Source organism: Zonotrichia albicollis, chromosome Z, assembly GCF_047830755.1.
Source record: "Zonotrichia albicollis isolate bZonAlb1 chromosome Z, bZonAlb1.hap1, whole genome shotgun sequence".
In the NCBI taxonomy this organism is placed as follows: domain Eukaryota; kingdom Metazoa; phylum Chordata; class Aves; order Passeriformes; family Passerellidae; genus Zonotrichia; species Zonotrichia albicollis.
Window position 1 is genome coordinate 33,701,901 of NC_133860.1, and position 18,537 is coordinate 33,720,437.

At 45.3% G+C, this 18,537-nt stretch overlaps 1 protein-coding gene across 3 annotated transcripts in view; it reads left to right on the forward strand.

Annotated features, from left to right (window-relative positions):
• Positions 1-4,593: 4,593 nt before the first annotated feature.
• The window catches only part of IL31RA (interleukin 31 receptor A), a 45,684-nt gene continuing 31,740 nt past the window's right edge, over positions 4,594-18,537 (forward strand). For 2 of the 3 annotated variants that reach the window (XM_074533465.1, XM_005489788.4), the window contains exon 1: positions 9,995-10,221. The gene's annotated coding sequence lies outside the window, so the exon portion shown is untranslated. Of the gene's footprint in view, positions 4,668-9,994; positions 10,222-18,537 lie in introns of those variants that run through there. The other variant, XM_074533466.1, reaches the window with a different exon arrangement.

Consider the following 18,537-nt stretch of genomic DNA (forward strand, 5'->3'; position numbering starts at 1 on the left):
GGAGAAAGTGTTTTATTGTGTGCATGGTCTTTTCTCCTGCATGTGATGATGCAAACACTGCTCCTGAGAACGTGTCAACCGAAACATGCACATACTTTGACCTTCCAAAAGGTGCAAAGTGAGTTACATCTGTCTGCCACAGCTGACAGCTATTCAGACCTCGGGGATTGACTCCCGTACCCATTGATGGTATCTGGTAGTTTTGACAGTTCGGACAGGTAGCCACGATAGCTTTTGCCTGATCCTTCGAGAGCTTAAACATTCTCATCAGGGCAGGTACATTTTGATGAAAGAACGCGTGTGACAGCTTTGCCTGAGCAAAGATGTTAGGAACATTAGCAGTTTCTGCTGCCATAGCTAATGCATCTGCTTTCCTGTTGCCTTCTGCAACAACACCTGGGAGGTCCGTGTGAGACCTTACATGCATTATGTGATAAGGTTGTTTTCTGTGGGATATCAATTGTATTAATTTAGAGAGCAATTGGTATAACTTTGGGTTAGAGACCTCTTTGAGAAGAGCATGTTCCGCTCTCATAGCTATTCCCGCAACATAAGCTGAATCTGTGACCAGATTGAACGGCTCGTTTTTAAAATTTTCAAAGGCTCTGACGACAGCTGCTAATTCTGCAATTTGTGGCGATCCTTCTACTGTTTCTATGTCAGATTGCCATTCTTGTGTTTGGGGGTCTCTCCAAGTAATCACCGACTTGTGGGATGACCCTGAGCCATCTGTAAATAGAGTTAGAGCCTTGAGAGGATTTCTACTTTGGATTCGTTTTGGAATCAAATGGAAAGTTTCATTCTGGTTGAAAAGCTTGTGTTCTGGGATGTCTGATGAAGTTTGACCCGTATAACTGTCCAGAGCAAACTGTAGACTCGCATTGGTCTTGATCAAATCCTCAAAGTCTTTAAGGGTTATTGGCAAATATATGCATTCAAAATCACACCCTGAAAGGGAGCAAAGGCGAGTCCTAGCCTTTTTTATTAAGTGTGCTATAATCTCCTGGTAGGTGGTAAGTGTCTTTGTGGGCTGGCTACTTGTAAAAACCCATTCCAGTATCAACAAAGGATCTCGCAGCTGAGGGTCCCATTGGAAGATCAGTCCATGGAATCTGGGTGCTTTTCCCAGGATGATGAACTGGAAAGGCAGACTAGGCTCGTAGCGATGGGCTTTGCGTGAAGACAGGGCTTCCTGGACTTTGATGATGGCACCTCTGGCTTCCTCTGTGAGAGTGCAGGGAGAGTCCAGTTCCTTGGGTCCACGAAGAAGATTGAACAAGGGAGCAAGGTCTTCTGATGTAATTCCTAGCAGTGGACGTACCCAGTTGATGGATCCACACAGGCTGTGTAAGTCCCTGAGGGTTTTTGGGTCGTCGTCGATGACGATCTGCTGAGGTAGGATAGTTCTTTCCCGGATCTGGACTCCAAGGTAAGTCCATGGCTCGGTGTACTGAATTTTGTCCTCACGAATTTCCATTCCTGCCTTTTCAATGGCTTCAACAGTCTTTTTGATTGTTTTGTCCAAGTAAGCTTTGTCTGAAGCACACACCAGAATGTCATCCATATAGTGATAAATGATGGCGTCTGGAAATGATTTCCGAATGGGAGACAGGATGTGAGACACGTACCACTGGCAAATAGTTGGCGAGTTTTTCAATCCCTGAGGAAGATAACGCCAATGATATCTTTTGAGCGGAGCTTCCTTGTTAATAGAGGGAACGGAAAAAGCAAACCGTGGAGCATCTTCAGGATGTAGTGGTATACTGAAGAAACAGTCCTTAATGTCTGTGATAGCAAGTGTCCAGTCTCTAGGCAGCATCGATGGGGAGGGCAAGCCAGGCTGAAGAGGGCCCATGTCCTCGATGACTTCGTTGATTCTGCGAAGGTCATGGAGAAGTCTCCACTTGTTTGTACCTGGCTTTGGTAGAACGAAGACTGGAGAGTTCCAAGGGCTGTCGGACTCCACTATGTGGCCTTTTTTGAGCTGTTCTTCCACGAGGACGTTTAGGGCGCGCAGCTTGGCTTTCTTTAGGGGCCACTGCTCAGTCCAGATTGGCTTGTGGCTTTTCCAGGTGAGACGGGGTATTTCTGGCAGCGCGCTCAACTCAGTGGCCCCAGTCAGAAATCCTGAATGGGAATACGTAGGGAAGCGCCCCACTGGGATAAAACGTCTCGTCCCCAAAGGGTAATGGGGGCCCTTACCACAAATGGACGGATGGTTGCCAGCTTGCCTTCTGGCCCTTCAACCAGGATGTTGTTCTTGCTCCTCATGGATACTGTAGTTCCACCAATCCCGGAAATCATGCCTGCAACAGGTTGTAGATCCCAGTGTGCTGGCCAATCTGAACGGGCGATGATGGTCACATCTGCACCGGTGTCCAGCATCCCTGGCAGGTGGGTCTTCTCTCCTCTGTGGGAGAGGCCGCACTCGATGGTAGGCTTGGATGGTCCCATGACTTGTGCCCACATTGCTGTAGGGTTGAGAGGAATCTGTTCCCTGTGATTTTTTGGGAGTAAAAATGCCTGTACTATTGGAGTTCCTTTAGAAAGAAAAAATGGTAAGTCTATGCAGTATACCTGCACGAGGATCTCTTGTCCCGGCTGCACTGTCAGCACTTCCGGAACAACGAAGATTTCCTTCGGAGTATTAACCGAATCACCTGTAATTAAAATGTCTGAAGGACTCCCTTTAGGTCCATATTTTCCTGTAGGAACACGGTGAACATTCTTATCATTAAAGTCAATGGACAAAGCAGTTACCAGTTGTCGGCGGGTACCCCTCTGGGTTGTCCCGTGGGTTGGGGCTTCTCCTTTGGGTCTGGAGCAGCCTGGGTTTGTGCGTGATTGGGTCTTGGTGGCCTTTGATTTGTATTCTGCGCCCGAAGGTCGGACGGGCGCCTCAAGGAGTTTAAAGGACGCGATTGATAGCGTTGCTGATGTTGAGGTCTTTGATTATAATTCCGATGGTATCGGGGGGGTGTTCTTTCCGGACAGTCCTTTATATAATGTCCTAGCTCTCCACAGTGATAGCATTTAGCTTGTTCTTTAGAGGTTATCACTGCATATGCACCAGAAACTCCTTCAGCAATACCCTTAGCAACTGCTTGCGCCACTGTATTTTCAGTGGACATGTGACGTGTACAGCATTCCAACATTTGCTCTATAGTAGGGTCTGTATCCACAGTTAAAGACCTCAAAATGGCCTTGCATTTCTCATTTGAGTTGCTGAAAGCAAGCTTACATAAGAGTTCCTTTCTTGCCTCAGTACTCTCTATTTGTTTCTCCAAAGCATCTTTAAGTCTGTCCACAAATTTTATAAAGCTTTCTTCAATGCCTTGTTTTATAGTAGAAAAATGCATTGTTGGCATTGACTCATCCTGCATAAGAAGCAAGGAGGTTTTTGCTGCAATTGCTACATCCTGCAGCGCTTCTTTATTCAGAGTTTCCATTTGTTCTGCTGGCTTTTGAAAGTCTCCTTCACCAGCCAATTGTTCTACTGTGAAGTTGGTCTTAGTAGCATCAGCAGTATATGAATCTGATAACGTTTTTAAGTGTTTCTTCCAATGCCTATCCCATAACAAATATTCTGCCGGTGACAGAAGGCATTGTGAAATATTTTTTACATCGTGAGGAAGCAAGACATGTGCAGAGAACATGGCTTCTAGGAAATTTCTAAAGATATGTGAACTACGTCCATGTTCCTTGGCTATATTTCTCAATTGTACCAGTTCCTTATTAGAAATTGGTTTCCATGCCTTGATATTAGATTCCCCACCATTCCTTCCTTGCCTGTACTCGACCGGAAAGGCTGTGATTTTCTGTGCTAGGTCCCAGTTCCCAGACTTTGTAGCTTCTATCTTAATAAGAGCCCATGGGTCTATATTAATCGCATCAAAATCAGATTCATCAGAAGAGCTCTCATTGTCTGAGGAACACTGTGAGGCACATGCTACCCGTGAATTCCTTTTCTTTCGTTTAGAAGGATTTTTCACCCTTTTCAGTGACTGGCCCGAAGTTAGCGTTGTTGGGTGAGGGGTAGCCCTGGAGCAGCAGGGACCGGATTGGGTCGGGGGGGGGACACCACAGGTGGTCTCTGATCCGTTCGGGTGGCAGGAGGGTTGGGTCAGGGGTTGGAGGGACGGGTGGGGGCAGGGGGGGTATGGGGGCTGTGGATGCACGCCTGGGGGGTGTGGGGGTGCGCAAGCAATACCCCTGGTTTGGGATACGACAGGTGTAGGGTGAGCTGATGTTACTGCACATGTGTGCGGCTCGGCGCAGGAGGACAGGTTGTGGGCATGGCTCGGGAAAGCGGCAGGAGGGGCCGGGAGGGCCGGGGCGGTCTCGGTGGGAGCGGGAGCGGGGGCGGTGACGGAGGGGAGGGCGGTCGCGGGGGTGGAGGATAGCAGCGCAGGGTTGGGGGGGGCGGCGGCGATAACGGCACCGGGGAACGCGGCGGGCGCGGCGGGGGGAGCGGGGGGCAGGGCGGGGACAGCAGCGGGAGCGGGGGGTACCGCGACGGAGCAACCGGGGGCGGGGAACGGCGGCGCAGGGGTAGGCAACGGCAGCACGGGCGCGGGGGGAGGGGTGGTCGCAGTGGAGGGTACAGCGGCAGGGACAGGGAACGGGGCCCCCGAGGCCGGACGCGGGAAGGAAACGGAGCCGGCGAGGTGAGGGGCTGCAGGAAACGGGGAGTTGGGCAGCGCGAGTCCCGCGAGGGGGGGGAATGTGGGGGCGGCCTGCTTGGCTTCTGCCTCCGAGGTGGTTTCTGCAGTAAGTTCTGCAGCGCCCAGTGACTCTGTGGCCTGGAGGGCACATTCCTCTGTTATCTTATCAGCGCAATTAGTATATGAAGAGGAAAGATCTGTTAGTTTGGAACTTTTTTCAGAGTTCGATTTTTCAATCGTTTTTGTTATTATATGAAATAAAGGTAAGAAGTTAGTAACAGAAAAGTCCTGTTTTGTTTGAGACATATAAATGGTGTTTCCAACTGTATCCCAAAAGGAATTTTCAGTAATTGTGGTCTTATCAGTTTCAGGGAAATTCAGCACCATCCAAGATACAAATTTTTTAAGAGTCCTTTTTGACAGACTACCTTTAGAAAAAGTGAAGTTGTTAACAGATAAGGTTTCTACAATGGTTAAATATAACTCTCTCTCACGTGTTGTTAGTCTTAGAGTGCTTAAACAAGTACCCATGATTTTCAAGCCCTTTCCACAGAAAAACGAGAAAAAAAAGAAAAAAAACGAAAAAGGTTTTTAGAGCACCCAAGGTATGCGCGCAAACTTAATACTTACGTCCTTTGGGGTCACGGGTCTGTGGAAGGGAGTCTGCTCCTCAATTCTCCTCAGACTTTATCTCGTCCAGATGTATTGTTGAGGGTCGAATTGAGCCTTCCGCAGAGAAGATTTTCTAAAACGAAAAGTCCTTTCGCAGAAGGAGAGGCTTCCCAAACCGGCAATAACTGGAGGCCCTGAAAGGCTCCGATGCTCTGGTGACGCTTGTCTCCTGGGGGCCAGGGTCCGACGACACGTTTGGGCGGCCACTTAAATGGGCCTAGCTTGGTCTTATCCTATGCAAGCTGTTACAGCTCCAGAGCTCAGTCCCCAAGGGGACTGGGTGCTAGAAGCCAGCTCGCTCTCAGACCAAGGCCGTGGGTTAGCCCCTAGCAAGCAGGGAGATATTCAGCTCTTAGTGATTAGGCAGCTCTTGTGATTTCAGCTTTGCTTGCTAGGTAGCTTTTCCCTTGGCCTAAGGCTCCAGCAGACGGTAGAGAGAGGAGAAGCAGAAGGCGCTGGCTGTTCCACGGGTATGGCTTTATTGTAGGGGTCCGTGAAGGGTCTCAGCTCTTCTTCTTCCGAGTTAGTAGGGGTACAGTATGCTACTTTTATACCCTTGGCCTGGATCCAATCCTGACCAATGGCAAAGGTGTTAGAGTGACCATAAGTGACCAATAGTAGGGTTTAACACAATATTGCCTTACATGGCTATAGGGATAAGGTACAAGGCGGATGTCCCTGGAGACAGGAAACTTCTTTGCTGCTGTGTCAGCATTCTATTCTCCAAGGGGCCCTGGCTAAACCTGAGGGGTTTACTACAGAAGAGGCCTTAGGTTGCATCAGGAGAGGTTTATATTGGACATTAGGAAAAACTTAAGATTCAAGTCACTAAGAATTGGATCTGGCTCCCCAGTTTGGTGGTGGAGTTGCAATCCCTGGCATTGTTCAATAAATGAGTCAACATGGCATTTTGCAATATGATTTAGCAGGCAGTGGTAGGTATAAGAGAAGACTATCTGTACGATAAGCAGTTCTCATGTACATAGCCTCATTCTTTTTCTGTGAGAAACTTGCTGAATTGCAGGTGGTTACTACAAACTGCTGCAGCTCTGCCTTCTCAGTGACTCTCTGCCAACAGTAACTCCTGCTGATTGAAGTTGTCATAAAGAGTCTGTTCACTATGGTCTTGCAGTGGAAATTACAAGAAATGGCATTTTGTCATCCAGCTATTAAAGCCACATGGGATTTTCAGTAATTCCTTTAGCCTGTTTGTACAAATGGGTTTAATTATGTTTAGCTGCTTTTGCAGTTGTAGTAAAAGGCTTGTGAATCTTAAATTACCATATTATGAAAACATGTGAAAAAATTCTGTAATAAACCACTAAAGACATTACTCTGGGAATAAAGCATCCCTTCTTTGCCAGCATTTTATCAGATTGCAATTACAGCTGTTGTGATGTTGCAATGCTCTGAAGGAAGATGTGACAGGAAGTATTGCATAGTTCTCTGTTCCGAAGATGGTAACGGCTCTGTGGCCTTCTAAGCAAAACATCTCTCATGTCTTTCTTGAGGAATAAATCTCTAGAGTATGGATGAAAGAAATGCTTACATTATTGCACTTAGACATTAAAACCTTTCTGTGTGTATTAAATGTTGGTAGTTGCGCACTGTAAACATAGTAATTGGTACAATTCTTATGCCATTTTTAAGATGTGAGCAGTTTGTAGAGTCTGCCTCTGACTCTAATTTGACAGAGTTTTATATGTGCCCATTGTAGGGATGCTGACTTTAGGTGCACAATGGATTGTGGTGGTTCTTTCTCTCTTTCGCCATTCCTTTATCAAAAACCCAGTGCTGCGTGCTTTTGTAGTAGGTCAGGGATTAGCACCAATTCCCATGCCATATGTGTAGTTTACTAATAAAACTTTCTGATTGATTTTGTACCCTTTGACTTGTTGTTCCTTTTGACCTGTGAGCATTTACAAATCTTAGGTGCTTCCTTCCCTTTAACAGTGGGTTGTCACACCCATTATTGTTGCTTATTCAGTGATATGTTACCTAAGCTTGGACAATGTGTTGCATTTAAACTAAGGCTTTAATCATAAACCAGTAATTTAAGAGCATGGTTTTGAGGGTCCTGCTGTTGTTGAATTATTATGTTGCACTAATGTGAAATTTAAGAACAGCATAGTTAATTTTTTACCTGTTGAATGCAGCTTTGCATGGAGGTTGATGCTAGTAGATTTCTAATGACAAGCTACTCACTGAAAAATTGAGTTATGCATATTTAGAAACTGATATCAAAATCAGACTGGTTTCATTGGATTTTTCTTCCCCATGAGTGAAATCAGTAGGGAATACACTCATGGTTTTTATTTGTTTAGCAATGCTGTAAGTCAATGAAAGTCTGTCGTCATGGCCTCCTCTTTACGTTGAGAGGAATGAAGTGGTTGGAGTCATTGGCACAGGCAGAAATCAGCCTGATGAGGTTCTTGGTTAAAACCAACCAAGCAACTTCCTGAGGTAAAATTCAGTACATGTTTTCCATTGAATCTGCTCTTGCTAAGACTTCATGATTAAATGCTGCAAGGTCAATTGGTCAATGAAAATGCACCTAATTTTTCCAGTGAACTACAAAATGCTCTATTCTATGCCAGTGTGTTAACTAATACAGGCTAACTGTAATTACACAGTGGTCAGTAATTTTAGAGGGTGTGGCCGTACATAATACAGAAGATAAATGTTTTTCAAAATGGAACTACTACAGGTAAAACAAATCAATTTGCAATGAAGGTCAGATTTTTAGCAGCAGTTCTGCAGTCTCTTGTCTCACCCTGCCAACAGAGACGGTGGAAATGCTTCTCTGAGAAGGGGTACCATCTGGGATCAACTGATCTCTGGAGCAGTTACCCCTGAATCACCAGGCCAAACAATAGAGGCATCAGCAAGGAAAACAGTTGAGTGTTTCTGTGGAAGGCACTTCCTTCCACAGCAGCTTCACTTTGCTCCCACCCTCAAGATGGAAATGTTAGTTCTTCTAGAGCATTCATGTGCAAAGTGGATGAAAGCGCCTGTAAATGTGGATATGGAACACATTTTTTGGCAAGATTTCTATTGTACTCTAAAGGTTTCCCATCTTCTGTGCCAAATCACTTTTGGTAAATGATACCACCTTTGTAAGATGTTTTTCTCTTTACTGTTAACTTCCTACAAATGGCAGTAGCTGAAGCAGTTACTGATGCTATCATTAAGTGCGCTCTGCATCCTGGAGTCTCCTAAGGCCTACTGTCCAGTCCACAACCAAACATTTAAGACTGTGGAATCCTTAATATAGGCATGTACATAGCCCAGAGGCAAGCAGAGGGATGACTAAAGGGTTTTGAAAGTGAAAGAAATGTTTAACTAGTCTTTTAGGTGTGGTGCAGCTTTTAATGAATTTGAAAGATTGAGCAGCCAACTTCCAGTGTGTCAGTGAAATCCATGTATTAATGTGTGAGAATCCGACCAAGTCTAGAGTAGAGGTTCAATAATTAAACATAATTAAGGGTTTGATCCTGCCCTTTCTTATGTTCTCAGTAAAGAAAAAAACCAAAACTGGTATACCAAAGAGCACTTAGGTTACAGTTTGGTTCTGTTTCAGAGGCAGACATACATTTCTGTTTAATCTATTACCTCATAGCAAAACAAACACAAGTTTTCAAAATAACACTATCCATGCTAATGTATACTTCTAAATAGCAAGGGGAATTTAAAAACATTAAAGCAGTTTCCAGTGCAGCCTCACACGGAGGTTATGGGTGATGGGGAGATGGCAATATCATTCAAAAATAAAAGGGAAGCAAATGGGCTGACTGGCTGAATATGATGATTAGCTGAAGAGGGTGAATCTTATGAGTGATCTGGAAGTTGGAGTGGGTGTCAAGCTTGCATGTTAAAATAGCCTGAAAATACTTGAGCTGCACACATCGTGGAAGTCGAAACGAGTCCATCTACAGCTTCTGTTGTGTGTGACACTGGTGCAGGAAAAACAACTTGCTGTCTATAATGGATCTCTTCCTGAACTGGGACCAAGACTTCTTGATGTACTGATTGCATTATTAAAATTCAGTATCTGTTCTTGGGGAGTGTCTGCTTAGCAAGGACTGTTGCTGCTTAGTAGGAGGCACATTAACTATGGACTTTGGATTTCCATTTACTAACTTCACAGCATCTTAATTGCAAAGTTCTTTCTGATTTTCAGTCCCGTTGCTGCAGTCACTTATGTTGCTGTTGGCTGCACTCTTCTTCCAAGCCATTAAGTGAAATACATTTGTAACTTTTAAAAGGGATCACCCCTTGATTTATTCCCCTGCCTGTGCGCTGAATGATGCATGAGGTGGTTACGCGGGAGTGCTCCTCGGCGGTGGCTGTTACCCAACCCAAAATCCTTGTTTTGCTGCGCGTCTTTGTGCGATTTAAAGACGCTCTTTACTTGATCCACGGGCACCAAAATGCCAATGCCTACACTCCCGCCCGAGAGAGCGCCAGGGCTGCCGGGGGCGCGCCCTCACAGCCGCCCCTCACAGCCGGTGCGGCGGGAGCTGGGAGCGGCCTCAGGGCCGGCGGGAGGCTATCAGGGGGCGGAGGGGCCGGGCAGGGTGCGGCGGGGCCGGGCGGGGTTGGTCAGGGCGCGGAGGGGCCGGACAGGGCCGGGGGGTGGCTCCGGGGGCGGGCTCCCGTCTCGGCTCCGGGCAGGGCAGAGCATCCGCCCGCGGGCGGCCGGGGCCGTGCGAGCAGCTGCTGCGGAGCCCTGCCCCGCTAGTGCCGGCGGCGGGCGTGGGGCGTTCTGGCCTTCGGAATTACAGGAAAAAGCGTTATTTGTGCTCTGCCGGGCAACTTCCCATTTTGTCCGTCCCTTCGCGGTCGCGGGGAGGCAGAGGCCCCTGTTAAAACAAGCGTAGCTGAGGTAAGTGAAAAAGATGCTTTCAGCAGAGGGGTCTCTGCTCGCGTTCATTTATATGAAGTGTGGGAGAGTGTGAAACTCTTCCCCGGACTGTTACTCGCGTGGATCTCTAGCAGTGAAGCTTGCTTGCGTTCGCATCTCTCCAGGCGTTCGTCCGAGACTTGGGGCAGGACTCGCTTCTGTGTCTCTTCGGGCCGAAAAGATTCTTTTGGTTTCTTTCTTTCAAGTTCGTGAGATAGTAAGAATTGAAACTTTGTTTATCTCATTTGTCTCAGTTTGTAAAGAATGCAATACAGATGTTTGGCAGTGGTTTTCCTTGTGTGTGTAATGGTTGAGAGTCAGTTCTCAAAATGATTGCCGTGTATGTAATCATCAAAGGAAGGAAAAGCTGTTACTTAATTGCTCTCTGCTTAATTTGTACTCACAGATTTTCTCGAAGTGGTGAATCAGATCTAAATGTACTGGCCCCAGGTTTCTTCAATGTTTGCAATTTCTGCCTTCTGAGAAAAATATTTTTGTAATGTGTTTGTGTACATATCCATAATGAATATCATCTCCATGCCCTCGTGCTTACACTGGGGGAGTGTCACTTGCCTTCTTACTTGTAATGGACTGCATGACTTGTCTTTTGGGAAAGGACGGTCTGGAGCACAAGTCCTGTGAGGAGGAGCTGGGGGTGTTTTTCCTGGAGAAAGGGAGGCTCAGGGATGGCCTTATCACTCTCTGCAACTGCCTGAAAGGAGGTGCTGCGATGAGGGTCAGTCTCTTCTCCCAGGCTATAAACAACAGACAAGGAAATTGCTGCAAGTTGCACCAGGAAAGGTTTAGATTGGATATTAGGAAATCTTTCTTGTCAGAAAAAGTGGTCAAGACCTGGAACAGGCTGCCTGGCAAAGTGATGGAGTCGTTGTCCCTGGGGGTATTTAAAAGGCTTGTAGCTGTGGTGCTTGGGAACATGGACTAGCGCTGGACTTGGCAGTGGTGTGTTAATGGTTGCACTTGATGGTTTTCTGGAACCAAAATGGTTCTATGATTGTCTAAAATAGTTGAAATGCAGCTTCTGGATTCTATATGTGAATTAAGAAACTGATTGGGCAAGAGGATGTTTTTGTGCTTGAAGGAAGCTTTGTGTATTGGGTGGAAGAATGGAGTGGTCAGTTCAGATTTTTCTGTCAGAGACTAATCTGTAACAAAACAGGTCTCAAAAGGGGAAAAAGGGAGAAAGAAGTTTTGGGCTTATATCATAGAGGTTGCAGTATTGAAGATTAAAGATCTTGATTTTTTTATAACAATCGTTTAAACCTGAGGATTTTTGCATGATTTGGTGCTTGTAGGGGGCATTTTCAATCCAAAAATTCCATATTAGGAGAAGTTAAAACATAAATGTGTTTAGTAGTGTTTCGAGCTTGATTCTCACTACTATGCCATATTTTGCCTTGCAGTTTTGACTAAGATACAAAAGTATTGTTAATAAAGTTTACAGCATAGATAGTAAAGAAAAGCCGGATATATAACCCTTAGGAGTTGATCTGAAGCAGCAGGGTTATGGTGCTGCAATGAATCTGAGTTTTAATGTTTTCTAAAATAACATGATCAACTATCTTTTTCAGATATATATAACATATACGGACAGGTACATTTCAAGGTCATGGTCATATTTTTTGAGTGTGAAGAAAGTATGAAAGTGAAGTTTTGTGCTTATTTTGTTCTCTTGCCTTCTCATGTCTGTGGAGCATAGGTATTACCTGCACTGTGTTCTGTGTTCTTCTACTTGCAGCACTGCAGTACTACAGGGATTATAACTATATTATGCATTTTGAGGCTGTAGCTGATTCCATAACAGTCCAGAAACATATTTGCTTTCTTCCAAAAGATGTTTTATTAACATTATTTAAGTAGATGTGTGTTTTACATCTAATTCCACTCTTAGTTTGAAAGGCAAGACTGGTGAGGGTAAACTAATGCTCTGAAGCAGTAGAGTGATTCTTCCTTATGATTTTCTGACAGGTGTACTTTACAGATTGAAGCCACCTGAATCTGTCAAATGCAAAAGATTTCGATCTGGCTACCCTCTTTTCAGTGAGAGCTCTATGTTTCTTTATAGTTCAGTGCATGGATCCTCCTACCCTGCTCATCCATTTTGCTCACCTAGTTGCTTGCCACACCAGAGACAGCTTGTTCTCCACCAACACACAGGAGCATGGGGGCAACCATTGTCTAATAACATCTTACTTGCTGAAACATCTGATGGAAAATCATCTCTCAAAGTAGACCCTTGCAGCCCAAATAGGCTTTGTAGTCACACAGACAATGAGCCAAAGGAGGTTTGCTCCAAGACCAGTGCTGTACAGGAACTCTCTTTAAACCTTGGCTTGTCTGTTTTTTCTTCATCAGTGAAAAAAGAACAGGAGAGGATAGTGCCTGAAAGCAAAATTACGTCAGGTAATATAACCAACATTTAGTTCTAGTAATCCTGATACCCTGACCTTTCTTTTAGTGAGCATTGGCAAATTGGATGAAATCATATAGTTAAAATTAAAAAAGTGACCCATATGTAAAGATAAAGAAAGTAAATCTTGTTTTGTGTTTGTAACTTTAAGCATAAAAATTCTCTTTCTTTTATGAGGTACAATGCATTGATTAGTAGAGGAACACCTGTTTTGAGGCTCTTTTATCTATCTGAGCATTTTATACCTTAAGATTTATATAAAGGCTTATTTGTTAGGGTTGTTCAGAGAATAATGAATTATATTCTATTTTTACCAATTAGTACCAAGCTCATGTAGTTAAAAGTTTTATTTAAATTCCAATGTAACAGTATTTGTATTATAATGTATGAATATTCAGTGTGCTGTTTTATAAGAAAAAAAGGCTTTCTCTGAAGATGTTTTGCATCTGTAACTCCAGGATATACTAAGCAAAATAACTGTTATCAGCAGTTATTCGCAAAACTGACTTTTCCTGGTAACTGTGTCCTTCAGAATTTTGGAACAAATGTATCTTATCCTTTTGTGCCTGCATTGGCTATTTAGAGACTGAAAGAGGAAAAATGGTTTTCCTGCTTTTCAGTTTCCAGTTAGTTTGAAGTTTTTAAATTGACAAGTCGTTTTACATTATGATGATTTTTTCTTTTTTTTCTTTTCTTTTTTTTTTTTTTTTTTTGATGTTACTGTGTTTTTTGAACAAGTTTCTGTGGTCAACAGTTGATACAGCATTTCCAGAGCCTCACCATGTGGGTCCTTCAGATATGTCTGTAAGTTTAGTAGTTTTCTGAATAGATATGCAGTGTTTGAATTTATAAATTGTGTTAGTAGATTATGATATACCATTAAGTTTTCTGGTAGGCCATCATAATTTAAAATACATATAGGTTTATTTTCCAGAAGAAAGTGCACCTAACACCTGTTTCAATCAAGTTCTATTTAAAGATAAATGTTTGACTGCTATTCATCCTGCCCAGAGGTTCAGCTGACTATTTTTGGCTCAGTTAAAGACTGTGGATTATGGAATCAGTGTGCCCAGGATCTTTCATCATAGTATCTGTCATTTTTCTCATGATGGGCTTGTCAGCGCATAGGTCATAGGGGTTAAAAAGTTGAAAATACCCATTAGCTGTCCCTTGAGTTTACTGCTTCTTCTATTATGTTCACATGTCATTGTCTTCTCTGACCAATGTAGGAAACCCTGTTTTCCTCTTCAGATGCTCACTCGTGCTCACCTTTGCTGCAGTCCTGACCGATCATGAATCTGAGGCACCCTGTTACCAAAAAGGATGCTGAAGTACATATTTGAATAATTTTCCTGAATGTCCTCTTTCTCTCTAGAATTTGTATAAGTGCTGATGGATTTGAATCTTGGAGTTCTGAAAACTCATGGTTATTGCTTTTCCAGGTGCATTTTGCAGAACACTGCAGCTGAGTGGCCCAGTGGACTAGAGCAGAGGCTTAGGCTCCTGTCTTTCAGCATTTTCTGGCTGTAGATAGGGCAAGGTCTGTCTCTCCATGTGGCAGCCACCATGGGAGAGCTGTAGCAATGGATGGTAAAGACTAAATAAAAGGAGGAGTGTCTATTCAGCTTCTTCCTTCATAGTTGTTAGAAGAGTGTCAAACTTCGTAGGGAAGAATTTCCTGTCACATATCAGCAAAGATGTTAAAAATTCTTGAATGACTGGAACAAAGAACAGTGCTGCATGGTGCCGCATCCACTTGGCAGCTGGTTGCTAATGAGGTTCCCTAGAGCTCAGTACTGGGGCCTCATCCTGTTCAGAATCCTTATTGCAGATCCTCACAAGGGGATCCAAGGGCACGCTCAGTCAGTTTGCAGGTGAAACCAAGTTGGGCAGGAGTTGATCTGCTGGAGGGTAGGAAGGCTCTGCAGGGGATCTGGGCAGGCTGGATCATGGCTGAGGCCAGTGGTGTGAGGTTCAACAAGGCCCAGTGCTGGGTCCTGCCCTTGGGTCACAACAGCCCCAGGCAGCTCCACAGGCTGGGGCAGAGTGGCTGGAAAAGAGCTGGGGGTGCTGGTGACAGCAGCTGAACATGAGCCAGGCTGTGCCCAGGGGGCCAAGAAGGCCAATGGCATCCTGGCCTAGATCAGCAATGCTGTGGCCAGCAGGGCCAGGGCAGGGATTGTCCCCCTGTGCTGGGCACTGTGCACCTTGTGTCCATGGATATGTTGCAAGGATGAGAAAGGTTAGGCCCTCTTCAAAAGGAAATGGGAGACATGGATACCCTGGGCGAAGAGAAGGCTGAGGTTCTCAACAATCTCTGTGCCTCAGTCTTAAACAGCAGAATTCCAGCCATGTCAATCAAGTCAAGAGAGGCAAATGCAGAGACTGGGAGAATGAAAACCCTAAACCCACTGTAGGAGAGGATCAAGTCTGAGACCATCTAAGGAGCCTGAATGTGCACAAATCCATGGGATCCTATAAGATTCATCTGTGGGTCCTGAGGGGAGGATGGCAGAAAGAAGCTCCTAAAGCACTGTACATAATTTTTGAAAAATTGTGGCTGTCAAATGAAGTCTCTGATGACTGAAAAGAGGAACTATAACACCCATTTTAAGAAAGGGGAATGCAGAAACCCCATAGAACTACAGAGTATCTTTCCTCTGTGCTAGGAAAGATCATGGAGCAGATTCTCCTGGAAACTGTGCTAAGGCACATGGAAAACAAGCAGGTGTTTGGGGACAACCAACACAGCTTTACTAAGGGCAAACCATGTCTGGCAAATTTGATGGCCTTCTCTGATAGGGTGCTACAGCTTTGGTGGACATGGGCAGAACAACTCCCATTGTCTACCTGAATTTAAGCAAAGAATTTGACAGTCCCGCTTGCCATCCTTGTCTCTATGTTGGAGACTTGATGGATGGACCACTCAGTGGGGAAAGAATTGGCTGGATGGCCACACACAAAGAGTTGTGCTCAATAGCTCCTTGTCCACATGGACACCAGTGAGAAGTGGTGTCCCTCAGGGGTGGGTCCTGGGGCTGATACTGTCCCACATCTTTGTCAGGGACGTGGACAGTGGGATCCAGGGCAGTCTCAGCAGGTTTACTGCTGACACTGAGCTGGGTGGGGCTGTCCACACAGGGGAGGGCAGGGATGGCATCCACAGGGACCTGGAGAGGCTTGAGAGGTGGGACCCTGCAAACCTCAGGAAGCTCAGCAAGGCCAAGGGCAAGGTCCTGCACCTGCATTGGGCAATCCCAGGCACACCCACAGGCTGGGCAGAGAAGTGATCGAGAGCAGCCCTGTGGGGAGGGACTTGGGGGTGGTGGCTGATGAAAAACTCACCATGAGCCAGCAGTGAGTGCTCCCAGCCCAGAAAGCCATGGGAATCCTGGGCTGCATCCAAAGCAGCACTGGCCAGCAGATGAGAGAGGAGTTCTACCCCTCTGCTCTGCTCTGCTGAGAGCCCACCTGCAGCACTGCATCCAGCTCTGGATTCCCAGTACGAAAGGAGCTGTTAGAACAAGTCCAGAGGAGGGCCAGAAGGTTGGTGAGGGCTGGAGCACCCCTGCTATGAGGATGGGCTGAGCAAGCTGGGGCTGTTAAGCCTGGGGAAGAGAGGATTGTGTGGGGACCTCAGAGACACCTTCCAGTACCTGAAAGGGCCTACAGGGAAGCTGGAGAGGGATTCTCTGACAGGACCTGGAGTGACAGGGCAAAATACACACCTGAAAGGAGGGAAATTTAGATTAGATACTAGGAAGAAAATCTTTACTGTGAGGGTGGTGAAATACTGGAACAAGTTTGCTCAGGGAAGTTGTGGATGCCCCATTCCTGGAAGTGTTTGAGGCCATGTTGGATAAGGCCTTGAGCAACGAGGTCTAATGGGAGGTGTCCCTGAACATGGAAGGGAGGGTTAGGATTATATGGTCTTTAAGATCCCTTCCAACCCTTAGCATTCTGTGATTCAATGACTCCATGACACGCTGTCTTTACATTTATAGATATTCTTTATTCTTGGTGTAACATGTACACTGTATACCAGAGGCATGTAGTTCATGTAGTTGAAAGCAATCCTAGAATAAGATCTGAATGGAAAAAAGTTTCGTGTCCTGAAATGGGGAAGAAGGGCAATTAATAAATTAATAAATGGTCTTAAATGCAATATGGGGAAAAGTCTTGCTTTGATGAATCAATTTTTTCATCACTTGAAGAAGGCAGCTTTTATAGACTTTTTAAGTTAAACACTTATACACATATGGTGAAATTTTCACTCAGGCACGTTCTTTGATCACTTTTACATATACAACTCTTCAGTAAACAGCCAACAAGCTATCTTGTCACATATCATTTATCAGTGTCCTGACAAGCACATAAGATTTGAGCAGCACTGTAACCTGCTAAGTCGCTACCTTGGTTTCTGGCAAGTAGTAACTGTCATGCCATATAAACAGCTGCTAATTGATACTGGACAAAGTAGAAGCAGGAGGACTGAACAAAATAACCAGCTCACATCTGGGAAAAGTCATGGAGGTCTCTCTCCCCAGTTATCTCCTCTGTTTCACTGACTCAAATGCCTTACATTTGGTAATGTAGTACAAATACCTTTTTTTCTTAGTCTTCTGCTGTTTTGGCAAGTGGAAGTGACTTATGGTATGGCTGAGTACTAGAGAAGAACTAGAAGAGGGGAAAAAGGTACAGAATGGATACAGGATGAGGAACACCGAGTCTGGATGGAATCTTCAACTGTTTAAGCATTCTGGTGTGCATGGGAAACTAAAATTTTTCAAAGGCTTCTAACTTGGCATTGCAGCCAGCTTGATCATGCCTGTTCATGCAGTTCTGTGCTCCACTGTGATGGGATATGTCATGTGGTATTTTCAGCTTAAGCATTATGCAAAAATGTTTTTATGGTTTGCCAATGCTTCTGAATTCCATCTCCTTTCTAAGAAAGAATGGAATTGCTGGAGCTAGTTAAAGGAATCTGATAAATTTATTTTTTTGCTTTATTCTTGGAAAGAGCTGGACTATTTTGGCTGAAATGCAGCCTCTTCTGTCTCATATCCCCTCAAAAATAGTAAATCTGCATGTAGGATATCAGCAGAAGGTTTAGCTCTTATTATGGGGAATAAACGGAGAGTTAGAGACAGGTGCGTGCCTGCAGGGCTGTGATCTTGTTGTCTCAGTGGAGATGTGGTGGGACAGTTCCTATGGCTGGAGTGCTGGAATGGAAGGATGCCGGGTCATTAGGAAGGGCAGGCAGGGAGATGAGGGGAAGGTGTCACCTCCTGTGTCAGTGACAGCTGGAGAGGACAGAGCTCTGCCTGGGGTGGGTGAGGAGCTGACAGACAGGGATGGGTCAGGGTTAAAGGGAGGGAGGGGACAGGGGACATTGCACTGGAGTCTGCTATAGGCCACCTGACCAGGAGGGCTGGGCAGATGAAACTCTGCATATGAGCAACCTTGTGCTCATAAACCCTGGTGTTCATGGGGGTCTTCAACCTGCCCAGTATCTGTTGGAGGGACAACACAGCTGGGTTTAGGCAACCCAAGAGGTTTTTGGAATGTGTTGGTGGTAACTTCCTTCTCCAGGTGACAGTAGAGTTGGTGAGGAGAAGTGCTGTGATGGACTGTGTTGTCACCAACAAGGAGGGGCTGGTGGGAAGGTGAAGCTCAGGGGCAATCTTGACTGCCATGAGTATGAAATGTTGAATTTGCCTGAGGTCCTTAGGGCAGCAAGGACAATAGGCTCATAATCCCGGACTCAGGGGACCAGACTTTGGCCTCTTCAGGAACCTGCTTGGTAGAACACCATGGATAAATCTCTGGAGAGAAGAGGGACCCAAGAGAGCTGGTATTCAAGGATCATC